Here is a 10960-nt window from a genome sequence, read left to right on the forward strand (position 1 = left end):
AACTTTTCTTGAATGGAGCACATTTGAAAAAAAAGATCATCCAAGCATATTCGATATTGCCGTGTTTAAAGAATGTATTTTGGTCATATATTTCTAACTTAGATCACCCGTATGTAACCCAGGTAAAGCATGCATAACGGGGAACATTTTAATGTTGGTACAGTTTATCGAGTCTTCGTGCTTTAGCATTACACATTTTCATATTCCTCTAGGTAGGGGGGGGGGGGGGGCACTTTTCATTTCGTTTTTCATAATCATATTTTTTTTAAGTTGTATATAACGTATGAATCCCTTCTCAGATTCACCGCCAGCCCGATTGTAACAATTACATGATCACTTTGCTTTGTCGATGCCGGCTGATATTGTTCAATACAGGCTGATAGTGGGTGTTTTTGAATCTATTCTACATGCCAATCATTTCGGGAAGATGATACACATTTCTCTATATTTTGGGTTACTTTGCTTATATAATTTCCGATTATCATTCTTAGTTTTACTTTTTCTCTTCTGCTGCGGTGATATCCATCCGAATCCAGGACCTTTGCATAGTCCAGATTTAAAGATTATATATCTAAACGTATGCAGTCTTAAAGACAAAGTAGATTTTATCAGTGCTGAATTAGATAGTTATGATGTTGTATGTTTAACAGAAACCTGCTTGCACCATGATATTCTAGCCACTGATATTACACTGATACCATTTTCATATCGTAGCCTGTATTAAGGAATATATTTTAGATCTAAAATCAGAGTATAACGGACAGCCTGAGCTGGAGGCGCGCGTGGATATATTGACAGTTTTTACGTAGTTAGTGTTAAAACCGAATGTTTGCGAGGATTAATAAGATTTCTGAATTCTGTTACAACAGTAACCGTACATGTATTTGTTACATTAAGTCATTTCATTCAAATTTGTTTGGTATGATTATGTCTTAAAATTATTTTAGGATGGAAGGTACAGTTACCAAAAAAAAATGCTGAAATATCAATTCATTATGACCATATTTCATAATCTATTTTTTAAAGTAACCCTCCTTACATTAAAGATAACTATATAAAGAATAAAGTACTTAAAGACATTGCAACAAACCGAATAATCAGGGGGGAGACTTTATACTGAGGGGGGCGCGAAACCGGCCGGGGGAGATTTTTATTTCAGAACAGATTCTCCAGGGGAGAGAATTTGTACGGGGGAGAGTTTATACCGGGACACCGGCAGCAAAAGTACTGTAAGTCCCCACGGACCCTAGCATGGTGATCTCGCTTCAATAGCTCATTTTTATCTTGTATTGTTTCGTATGATGTTATATATTTATGGCTATCTACTAGTTTTAAATATAATCTGTGATAAATCTAGTTATCTAGGATATAGTATTCACGACCGTCCGTACGTCTTAACGTCCGTACGTCCTAACGTCCGTCCGTACACCCCACCTGTTTGTTGCCGCGATATCTCAAGAACTAAACACTGGATTGTCTTCATATTTGGAACTATGGTGTATATACAGACACCACAGACACCAGTCGGTTTTGGTGACCTTGACCCCATTTTCAAGGTCACAGCAGGCAAATCTGCTTTTGGAGTTGGAAAACGGTGTTGCCGCGATATCTCAAGAACTAATCGCTGGATTGTCTTCATATTTGGTACTATGGTGTATATACAGGCGGAGGACATTTCGTCTCTTTGTGACAAATACTTGTTACTTTACTGTCTATCGTTGACAGGCTTTTATTCAGTCTAAATATAAGTATTATTAATGTACTTCTCGTCACGATATGGCTGAAACACTGCCGTTGTTACCTTAAATTTAACTAACTCACTGGTGTATGGAACTCTTATCAGCATTGCTGTCTTATATCAGCACTTTGATCACCTCAGATTATGGGTGGTGGGGGGAAAAGGGGTTCACGTCGCGTTCAAGATTAGTGCACTTATATAGAGACGCCTTGCACGTGTGTGTATGTGGCTGCTTGTACTAGTCCGGACTAATGCCGATTTTATAGTGCTAGCCCACTGAGATACCATGCTGTAGTTCAACATGAATACCCCACTCAAACACAGTATACTGACTTCGAGCCGACCAGTCCTTGTTGTAGCCCCTAAATGCCGAGCGACAGACAGGGTAACAACAAATGCCCTCCTTCAACGTCTTTGTGTATGACGCGGCCTGGGACAGGAAACGAGACCTTCCGCTCTCTGGGTAGACGCTCTGTCGGCTAGAGCAAGGAGGCAGTCCTCAAATTTTGGTTCACAAACCTCATCGATGACTCTGAATTAGCTAGGTCTTATCACTTATTAAAACATACTGGACAAAGATCATATAACAACTCAACCATATACATAATGCGAGACAAAAAAACGTCACGAATATTTCGGGAATTTCTTTTAAATTGTCTGTTGTTTTCTACAAATACATTTTTTTCCCTAAAGTATTCATGATCCTAACTTTTGGTTTTGTTTGTAGGCTATTTGTATTCGTCCATCTTAAGGGGACCTAAACTTTTTAGGAAAATATATATCAAAACAGAAGAAAATCTTAATAGCCAAGGTTATCACACCTATAATGGACGCAACTTTGCACGGCGTATTGCGGCGCCACAGCCAAATGGGCCACAAAAAGGGACCAACAACCTCGAACCCGAATTACATCATAGCGCTGTACACAGTATCACCGACGATGCCTTGATACTATCAGTATGTTTGACAAATCACGTCCAAGGCGCGTTCTCACAAAGAGGAGGACAAATACTGTCTTCAAAGGAGAACGTCTGGCTGTATTGAGGTAAACAGCAGTTTGGGTACACAAGCTGAAAACAAGTCTTAATCAGCCTTGGTTTGCTTGATTCTATGGCATGTACATGCATGCCTTGGCTTGTAAAACTATAGGGGTTCAGCAAGCACACAACGTAATGCATGAAGTCGCGTCTTAACGGGCCCCGTCGGGGGGAGCCCACGACACAAGGGTCCGAAGACTTTATATGTAATTCCCTGTAAATCAAGCCTGAGGCTATTGACAACAAATCAAAGCTGACGCATGTCTGTGAAACACTGATCGAACATAATCAAAATCGATTCTTCGATCACCAATCTTTTGTACTCGTCAGACAGAGATAGATCCCGTTCTATTGACATTCACAAATTAAAGGCGTATAAAGGAAAGACCAAGAGAGGTTTAAGTTATACTGGATGTCAGACTAGGCCTTTTAAGCCCCACAATCATGGCATGAACGATTAGAAATCGACACGTGGGTTTGTGAGCTTATGTAAAGGTAATCGTTAGTGACAGATTTGTGAAGTCTGGATTCTCCGAAGAGTTATTTTGGCGTGTTTATGTCAGAGTCAATGGGGATTTGAATAACAACTTTTCTCTTAATGAGCTATAAAATTAACATTGCCAATGACAAAGGGGAAAGAATAAAGACTATTGCCCTAAATATCCATGTGTTTATCCATCACACTTTCTACGAAGGACATTACCAAATACATTGTGCCATTTATTTAACCCGTGAAGATCCGGGGTAGAATAGGTCTTCAGCAACCCATGCTTGCCGTAAAAGGCGACAATGCTTGTCGTAAGAGGCGTCTAACGGGATCGGGTTGTCAGGCTCGCTGACTTGGTTGATGTATATCATCGATCCCAATTGCTTGGATCGATGCTCATGATATTAATCACTGGATCGTCTGGTCCAGATTCGATTATTTACAGACCGGTGTCATATAGCTGGAATATTGTTAAGTACGGCGTAAAACAACAAACATATTGTGACATATTTAGGTATAATAATGTGCTGTATCATACTTCAATAATGTAATGCTGCAATATTGAAGCCTTCGGTCTTGTTGCAGATTTGAAATAACATCGCTGTTGGATAACAAAGGTTGTTACTGCTTCATATCATTTTAAAAAAACACAATACTTTTTACTTAATCATTTTTTTTAAATAACTTCTTGCTCAACAGGATCGGTTTATGAATGAAGATTAAAGATAGAAACTAAGTGTTGTTTTCTTTAAAGTTTGTATCATTAATACAGGATCCTTCAGTACAAAATAAAATATTTGGTTATCAGTTCTTACTCGGCTGCAACTTTTAAATGTTATTTATCATGGGACTTTTGCTACAAAACGTGGTGACCCTAGATATAGTTACATATCCAACTTTAGAGGTTCAGGTCAATTTGTCCAAAATGAAGCAAATGCCATGTGAAGTTGACTGAGAAAACAATATGTGAAATGTGGATGAATTCATGCATTGCGAAGTTCTGCTCGGATTGGCGAAGTCAAAACAAGGTAATTTGGGCCAGAAGTTTAACTTAAGCTTCAGGTTTGGGTTTGGGTTTGGTTTGTTGTCTAACGCCGCAATATTCCAGCTGTATGACGGCGGTCTGTAATTAATTGAGTCTGGACCCGACAATCCAGTGATTGACAACATGAGAAAAACAGACACATCTACGGAAGATGCAGAGTGAAACAAAGAGAAACGTAGTGAGATTTTGTAACTGGCTCAATCGTCCCTTCATTCGAACTTACCTTTGATCATGACGATCTGATAACGTATATTTTCGGGGTACACTAAGAATATCAGAGCTGTTATTATTGCAATGAGCTGTAAAATCCCTGAGAGTTGGTTGGTTGGTTGGTTTGTTGTTTAACGCCGCACTCAGCAATATTCCAGCTATATGACGGCCGTCTGTAAATAATCGAGTCTGGACCAGACAATCCAGTGATTAATATCATGATCATCGATCCACGCAATTGGGATCGATGACATGCATCAACCAAGTCAGCGAGCCTGACCACCGGATCCCGTTAGTCGCCTCTTAAGACAAGCGTAGTCACCTTTTACGGCAAGCATGGGTTGCTGAAGACCTATTCTACCCGGGATCTTCACGGGCCTAAGCTTCAGATATAAGGGAATTCGCTATTGGATGGTTATTGAACGATGTCAGGTCATCGATACAAGCTTCAGGTATATCGATTACCTGACATCGTTCAATCACAATCAAATAGCGAATTCCCTTCCACTAATTTACCCACCTGAACTAAAGGAGATCAGTGAGGCCACTTCATCAGTTTTATATTTAGATCTATGCATAAACATTCTGAGAGACGAAACACTCTCCACAAGACTGTATGACAAGAGGGATTACTTCAACTTTCCAACATCAACACTCCCGTTATGTCGAGCAATATTCCTGCAGCTCCAGCCCTTGACGTCTACATTTCACAACTTTTGAAATACAGTTGAGCAAGCCCTTTTCATCAAGATTTCCAAGAGCGTCATACGACTCTTGCTCAGAAGTTGTCTGATCAAGGTTACAACATTCGAGGCCTCGGTAAAGCTTTCGACAAGTTTTATGGTGGACATGTGGAAGACAATTCCAAATTTGACGCATCAGTGACACAAATAATGTTCGACGCAAATCTCTGTTTTAACTTCTACCACGTGTTCCCGTGTTTTAAAGGTGTACAATTGACTTGCCTTTGCATGTGTTTGTGACGGGTGGCACCGTTGGGGCAGGATACTCTTACCTTTTCGCGAACACCTGGTATCATCACTCTTTGATAGTCATATATAAACACATGTTCATGATATAGTTGGAATTGTACAATCGGCTCTGCTTTTGCAGAGATTTCTTATGAATATTGAAAGGGTTTTGTCTCACTTTCCCGGTATCTTGTCAGTAGACGACCTGCTTTGGCACAAACAGCATATTTAAAAAGACATGATGATATGGCCCGTTCCTGATATTGTAATCTTATATTATAATCTCGGCACGCTTGTAGCTTTGACTCAGAGTTCCATCCACACTCCGACCCAGAACATGTACAGAGATTCATGATACGGGCTGTATACGGGCCTAGTCCATGTTCCAACTATTTCTGTATCTTTTGAAAGTAATGTTCGGATTGACTGGAATATTGCTAAAAGCGGCGTAAAATCATACTCACTCACTCACTCACTCACTCACTCTGGATGAGGAGGCTGCCCGGGATCTCCTCCGAGAGCACAGCTCTTCTGACAATTGTATTTATTTAAACATATTTTATTGCGAATTAAATGGATTAGGCAGGAGATACACACTTGACTTGCACGGGCCTTTCCTACATACGGGGCGGTCGGGTAGCCTAGTGGTTACAGCGCCTCCGCCGTGATATTGCTGGGATATTGCTAAAAGCGGCGTAATACCATACACACTCACTCTCCTATATACATTTCATCACATTAACGCTCAATGGAATCTGTTTCGGTAGATAATCGAAACTGATTGTTATCTGGTGCTGACAATTTATATGTGATAAAAAGCGATATATATAGCCTTTTATCAGTCTACTGTTCTATTTTATCTGTGTACCATCTGGCCTTACCCGTGCGGCAATCACTATACAAATGCCAAAGACTGGATCGTGAAAGGACAGAATGCTTTAGATTTCATCAGGAATTATTTAAAGTGCCCGTGATTCGATATACACCTTTCCGTACACTGCAATGGCATGTGGTCGTGTTTTATCAGTGTTAAGTGTTCAATCTACAAGATCGCTCTCAATTGTATTACGTTGATGCAACAACATCAAACACATTCCTTATTGAAACCCATTGTACATTATATTAAGCATCACTAATAATGATGCCTGTAAGCGCATCTCTGATCAGGTCACAAATGCCAGGATCCGCTTATGCCAGGATCCGGGGTTCGACTCCAAGATTTACTACGACTACGACCATTAGTTCCTCAGCATCATACTTTGAGCAGCATCATACTTTGAGCTTTGAGCAATCGTCTGTGACCTGTATCGACTCTCTTCCCATGAGTAACACCATGGTGTAATTGAAATAGCGTTAAGATCATAAGTTACTCACTCACTCTCACGTTTGTTCTAATAGGGTCACAACAAATGAATCTGAGAAAGTTCTCCGCCGTAGTCTTCCGCACTCCAGTCATTTTATGCCGGATTGTAAATGGCCGTACATAGCATGAGCCACGGCTGCCGCCAGAGTGAATTTTTAAGGTTATTGTCACGTGAATTAGTGAAACTAGTAAATCAAAATGGATTCCTCCCAATACTGACCTATGGGGCTGATATCGATTAAGGGCGATTTCGAATTTTCGCCGTTGTTACAAATATTCTAGCCACAGGAGGTGACAAGTATGAGGTAATCTTGGCACAGACAGAAACTGTAATGGGGGCGTATTCTACAGCGGAATCTCTCCAGGGAGACAGACATGTGATACTAGGCACCTATTCTGCACCGGATTCCCGTAGAGACACGACCAGGCGGCAACGGGGACAGATATTCTACGCGGGAATCCCCACAGTTTGACGGCCATTGCTGTGCACCTATTCTGCACCGGATTCCCATAGAGACACAATCAGGCGTCAACGGGGACCTATATTCAGCATGAGAATTCCCAGTTTGACAATCATGGGGCATTGAAAATCTGTTCTGCGACGGAATCCCCACAGAGAGACAAGCATGTTGTGAAGTATACTTATTCTTAAACCAACACAGACTTACCCTTTGGGTTCTGAGATACTGCCTTTGGTAAATTGAACCGATTATACACAGATTTCCCACAGAGAGAAAAGCATGATGTACTGGGCACATAAACTGCCCCGGAATCCCATTAGGGAGACAATATTTGGCTACTTGGGACATAATCTGCCTCGGATTCAGGGGTAGTGTTGGACTTAGCAACCTTCAAGTTCCATCCAATTCATTAATGGCGTCCGTCAACAGACGATAACCTGGTCATTATCGACAGACGATGCTGCAACCTGAGGTACAACCAAACCGGCGCAATCGCTGAGTGATTGCCAGCCAGAACATGTATCTTCGATATGCAGTGCACTTCCCAATATAAACCTCAGCTCTCCGAATGACGTCGATTGAACAATCTGCTTAAGAGCATGTATTACTCTAAAAGAAAATGTTTACTTGTCCATTAGCTGAATGAGCTAAGAAAATACCATGCTCTGTGGAGAATTGCAAAATCGATGATTTCTCCTGATCTGTACACACGGTATAATTCTCCTTTTATGTGAATGTTTACTGAAGAGATGTAAACTTATGCCCCTAACATTGATAGCATCTAAGAAAGAGTGATTAGGTAAGCACTCGTACTCTGTGGCGAGGGCCGCATTCAAGGGAGAAAACTCCGGTGAGGTGCTGGGTGCATTAGGGAGCAATTCAAAAGTTGTGAGACAACAAAAGTTTGGAAGGAAGGAGGTTATCAGGTCTGAAATGTTGCCATCCGATAAAATCTACTTTCAGGGAACCCGTGAAGATTCCGGGGTAGAATAGGTCTTCAGCAACCCATGCTTGCCGTAAAAGGCGACTATGCTTGTCGTAAAAGGCGACTAACGGGATCGGGTGGTCAGGCTCTCTGACTTGGTTGATGCATGTCATCGATCCCAATTGCGTGGATCGATGATCATGATATTAATCACTGGATTTTCTGGTCCAGACTCGATTATTTACAGACGGCCGTCATATAGCTTGAATATTGCTGAGTGCGGCGTTAAACAAACAAACAAACCAACTCTCAGGGATTTTACAGCTCATTGCAATAATAACAGCTCTGACATTCATAGTGTACCCCGAAAATATACGTTATCAGATCGTCATGATCAGAGGTAAGTTCGAATGCATGGAAGATTGAGCCAGTTACAAAATCTTACTTTGTTATCCACCCGGCATATAATGCGGGGGGATATAGCTGTGGGCATGTCCGTCTGTCCGTCCGTCTGTCCGAATCGTTTCAGGAGCAGAACTCGAAAACCGTTAAATATTTCTTCATCAAACTTTGCATTTATATCACTTAAGTTGTGAAGTTGTGTCTTTTGCTATTTTGGAATTTTTCCAATTTTTTTATGTTCCAATTTTCATGAAAGCATGCTGGATATAGGCTCACTATGTAAGTGATGTTAGTTTCCGAAGCAGAACTCAAAAACTGTTGCATATTTCTCCATGTTACTTTTCATAGGTTTAAACTACATACTGAACTGGTGCTTTTTGCTATTTAGGAATTTAATTTGTTTTTTTTTACGTTTCCATGGCAACAAGTTGGACTTAGGTTCTATAAGGGTGGTGTTCGTTTCCGGAGCGTAACTCAAAACCCATTCAAAACTTTCCAACAAAACTTTGCATGTCTATCAGAATCATGCTGAACTGGTGCCTTCAGCTATTTAGGAATTTAAGAAATTTATATTTTTTTACGTTTCCATGGCAACAAGTCGGACTTAGGTTCTATAAGGGTGGTGTTCGTTTCCGGAGCGTAACTCAAAAACTGTTAAATACTTTCTTACAAAACTATGCATGTCTACCAGGCACATACTGAACTGGTGCCTATTGCTTATTAGGAATTTTAGAAATATATATTACTGAATACTGAACCACAATCCCCAATCCGGGACATTCAACATTATACTAGGAACAATCAAACAGATAATTACTGATAATCGGTCTGTATGTAATGAAAATATTGGAATACCTAGAGAAGAATTATATTTCTAATTCCAACAAGAAAATACTTCTGCCAACTGCCGAAGTTTTTCTCCAACCATCTGGTTGTAATTGGAAATCTCCGCCAAAAGCAGAATCGATTGTACGATTCCGACTGTATCATGAACATGTGTTTATGAATCACAATATATATAAGGATGATACCAGGTGTTCGCGGAAAGGTGAGTCTGTCCTGCCCCAGCTGTGACACCAGTCATAGAAATGTATCAATTGAACAATTGCAATTTACAAATATGAATTGATGAATATGTGAACACTTGCACGTGTGAAACACTGATAAACACCAAATATGAACTGTTTCTCAATGCTATTAGTCACATGAGCCGCCCTCCTATATGATATTTAAGGTTAGCTCATAAACCAGGTACGTGCATGAGTGAAATATACCACTCCAATTTTGCTGAGGATCAAGTGTTGATGCTATCAATAATCATCCAACAAATATAGGTTGAAACATCCCGGTACATTCGTCACCACTCGCCCCTTTCCGTTACCTGCAAGAAGATAAAAGTTATGTGCGAAAATACGACAAACCAATCAGAATGCGCGTTTGATTTCAAGTTATTCATCAAAGAATCCCTCAGAAATAATTTTTGAGTTTACACATGTCTTGCATCTAAAAATATACCCAAGACACAGTTAAATGTGTTCAATCATACCGTATAATTCCGCATGTCCAGATGTGCTTTAAATTGCATCTGAAACATATATAATATATGGGGAAATATCTGTGAACCATTACGCAACGAGTTGACAATTGTTTTAGGTATGCCCGATTGCGCTAAGACGGATCCCGGTCGCAAAAATGGCTATGAGAGGGGCACGAGTCGCTATTCGGCTTGTCCCGGAATAACACGTGTTGGTCACGAATGATCCCGGTACACAATGATTGGGTAACCCCTATAGGACCTCAATGTCACGATGAACGGAGAGAGGCATGGAGTCATGGACACGGGGTGCTTGAAAAGCTGTGTTTGGATGTCCCTTGGCAGAATGGTTGCCGATCATAATAAGACAGCACAACAACATTTGCAACTGAGGATTGCACTTATGCCAGAAGAATTAGGCAGATGCATAGGCATGCTTGAAACTGGGTCGACACAATGTCACGCTGCAAACGTCTTTGGTGTCAGCCAAAGCGTGATCAGCAGGGCATGGAATCGATTCCAGTCGTCTGGATAAGATGCCCAGGGACATGCATATGGTCGACACACAGCGGGAGGACAGGTTTCTCCTGATCCCAACAAGACGTCATCACTTCGTGACTGCCACCACACTCAGAACTGACCTGCATGGAACGCCAGTGGCGTTAACGTTTCTGCTCAGGCAGTGCGCAATCGTCTTCGTGAGGATGTTCTCCTGACACGGGGGGCATGCATTAGCATCCCACTGACCCGTCATCACAGGCAGGCACGTTTGGACTGGGCTGAAGAT

The sequence above is a fragment of the Haliotis cracherodii genome, unplaced genomic scaffold (genome assembly GCF_022045235.1).
Source record: "Haliotis cracherodii isolate W230 unplaced genomic scaffold, xgHalCrac1.p SCAF_22, whole genome shotgun sequence".
NCBI lineage: Eukaryota > Metazoa > Mollusca > Gastropoda > Lepetellida > Haliotidae > Haliotis > Haliotis cracherodii.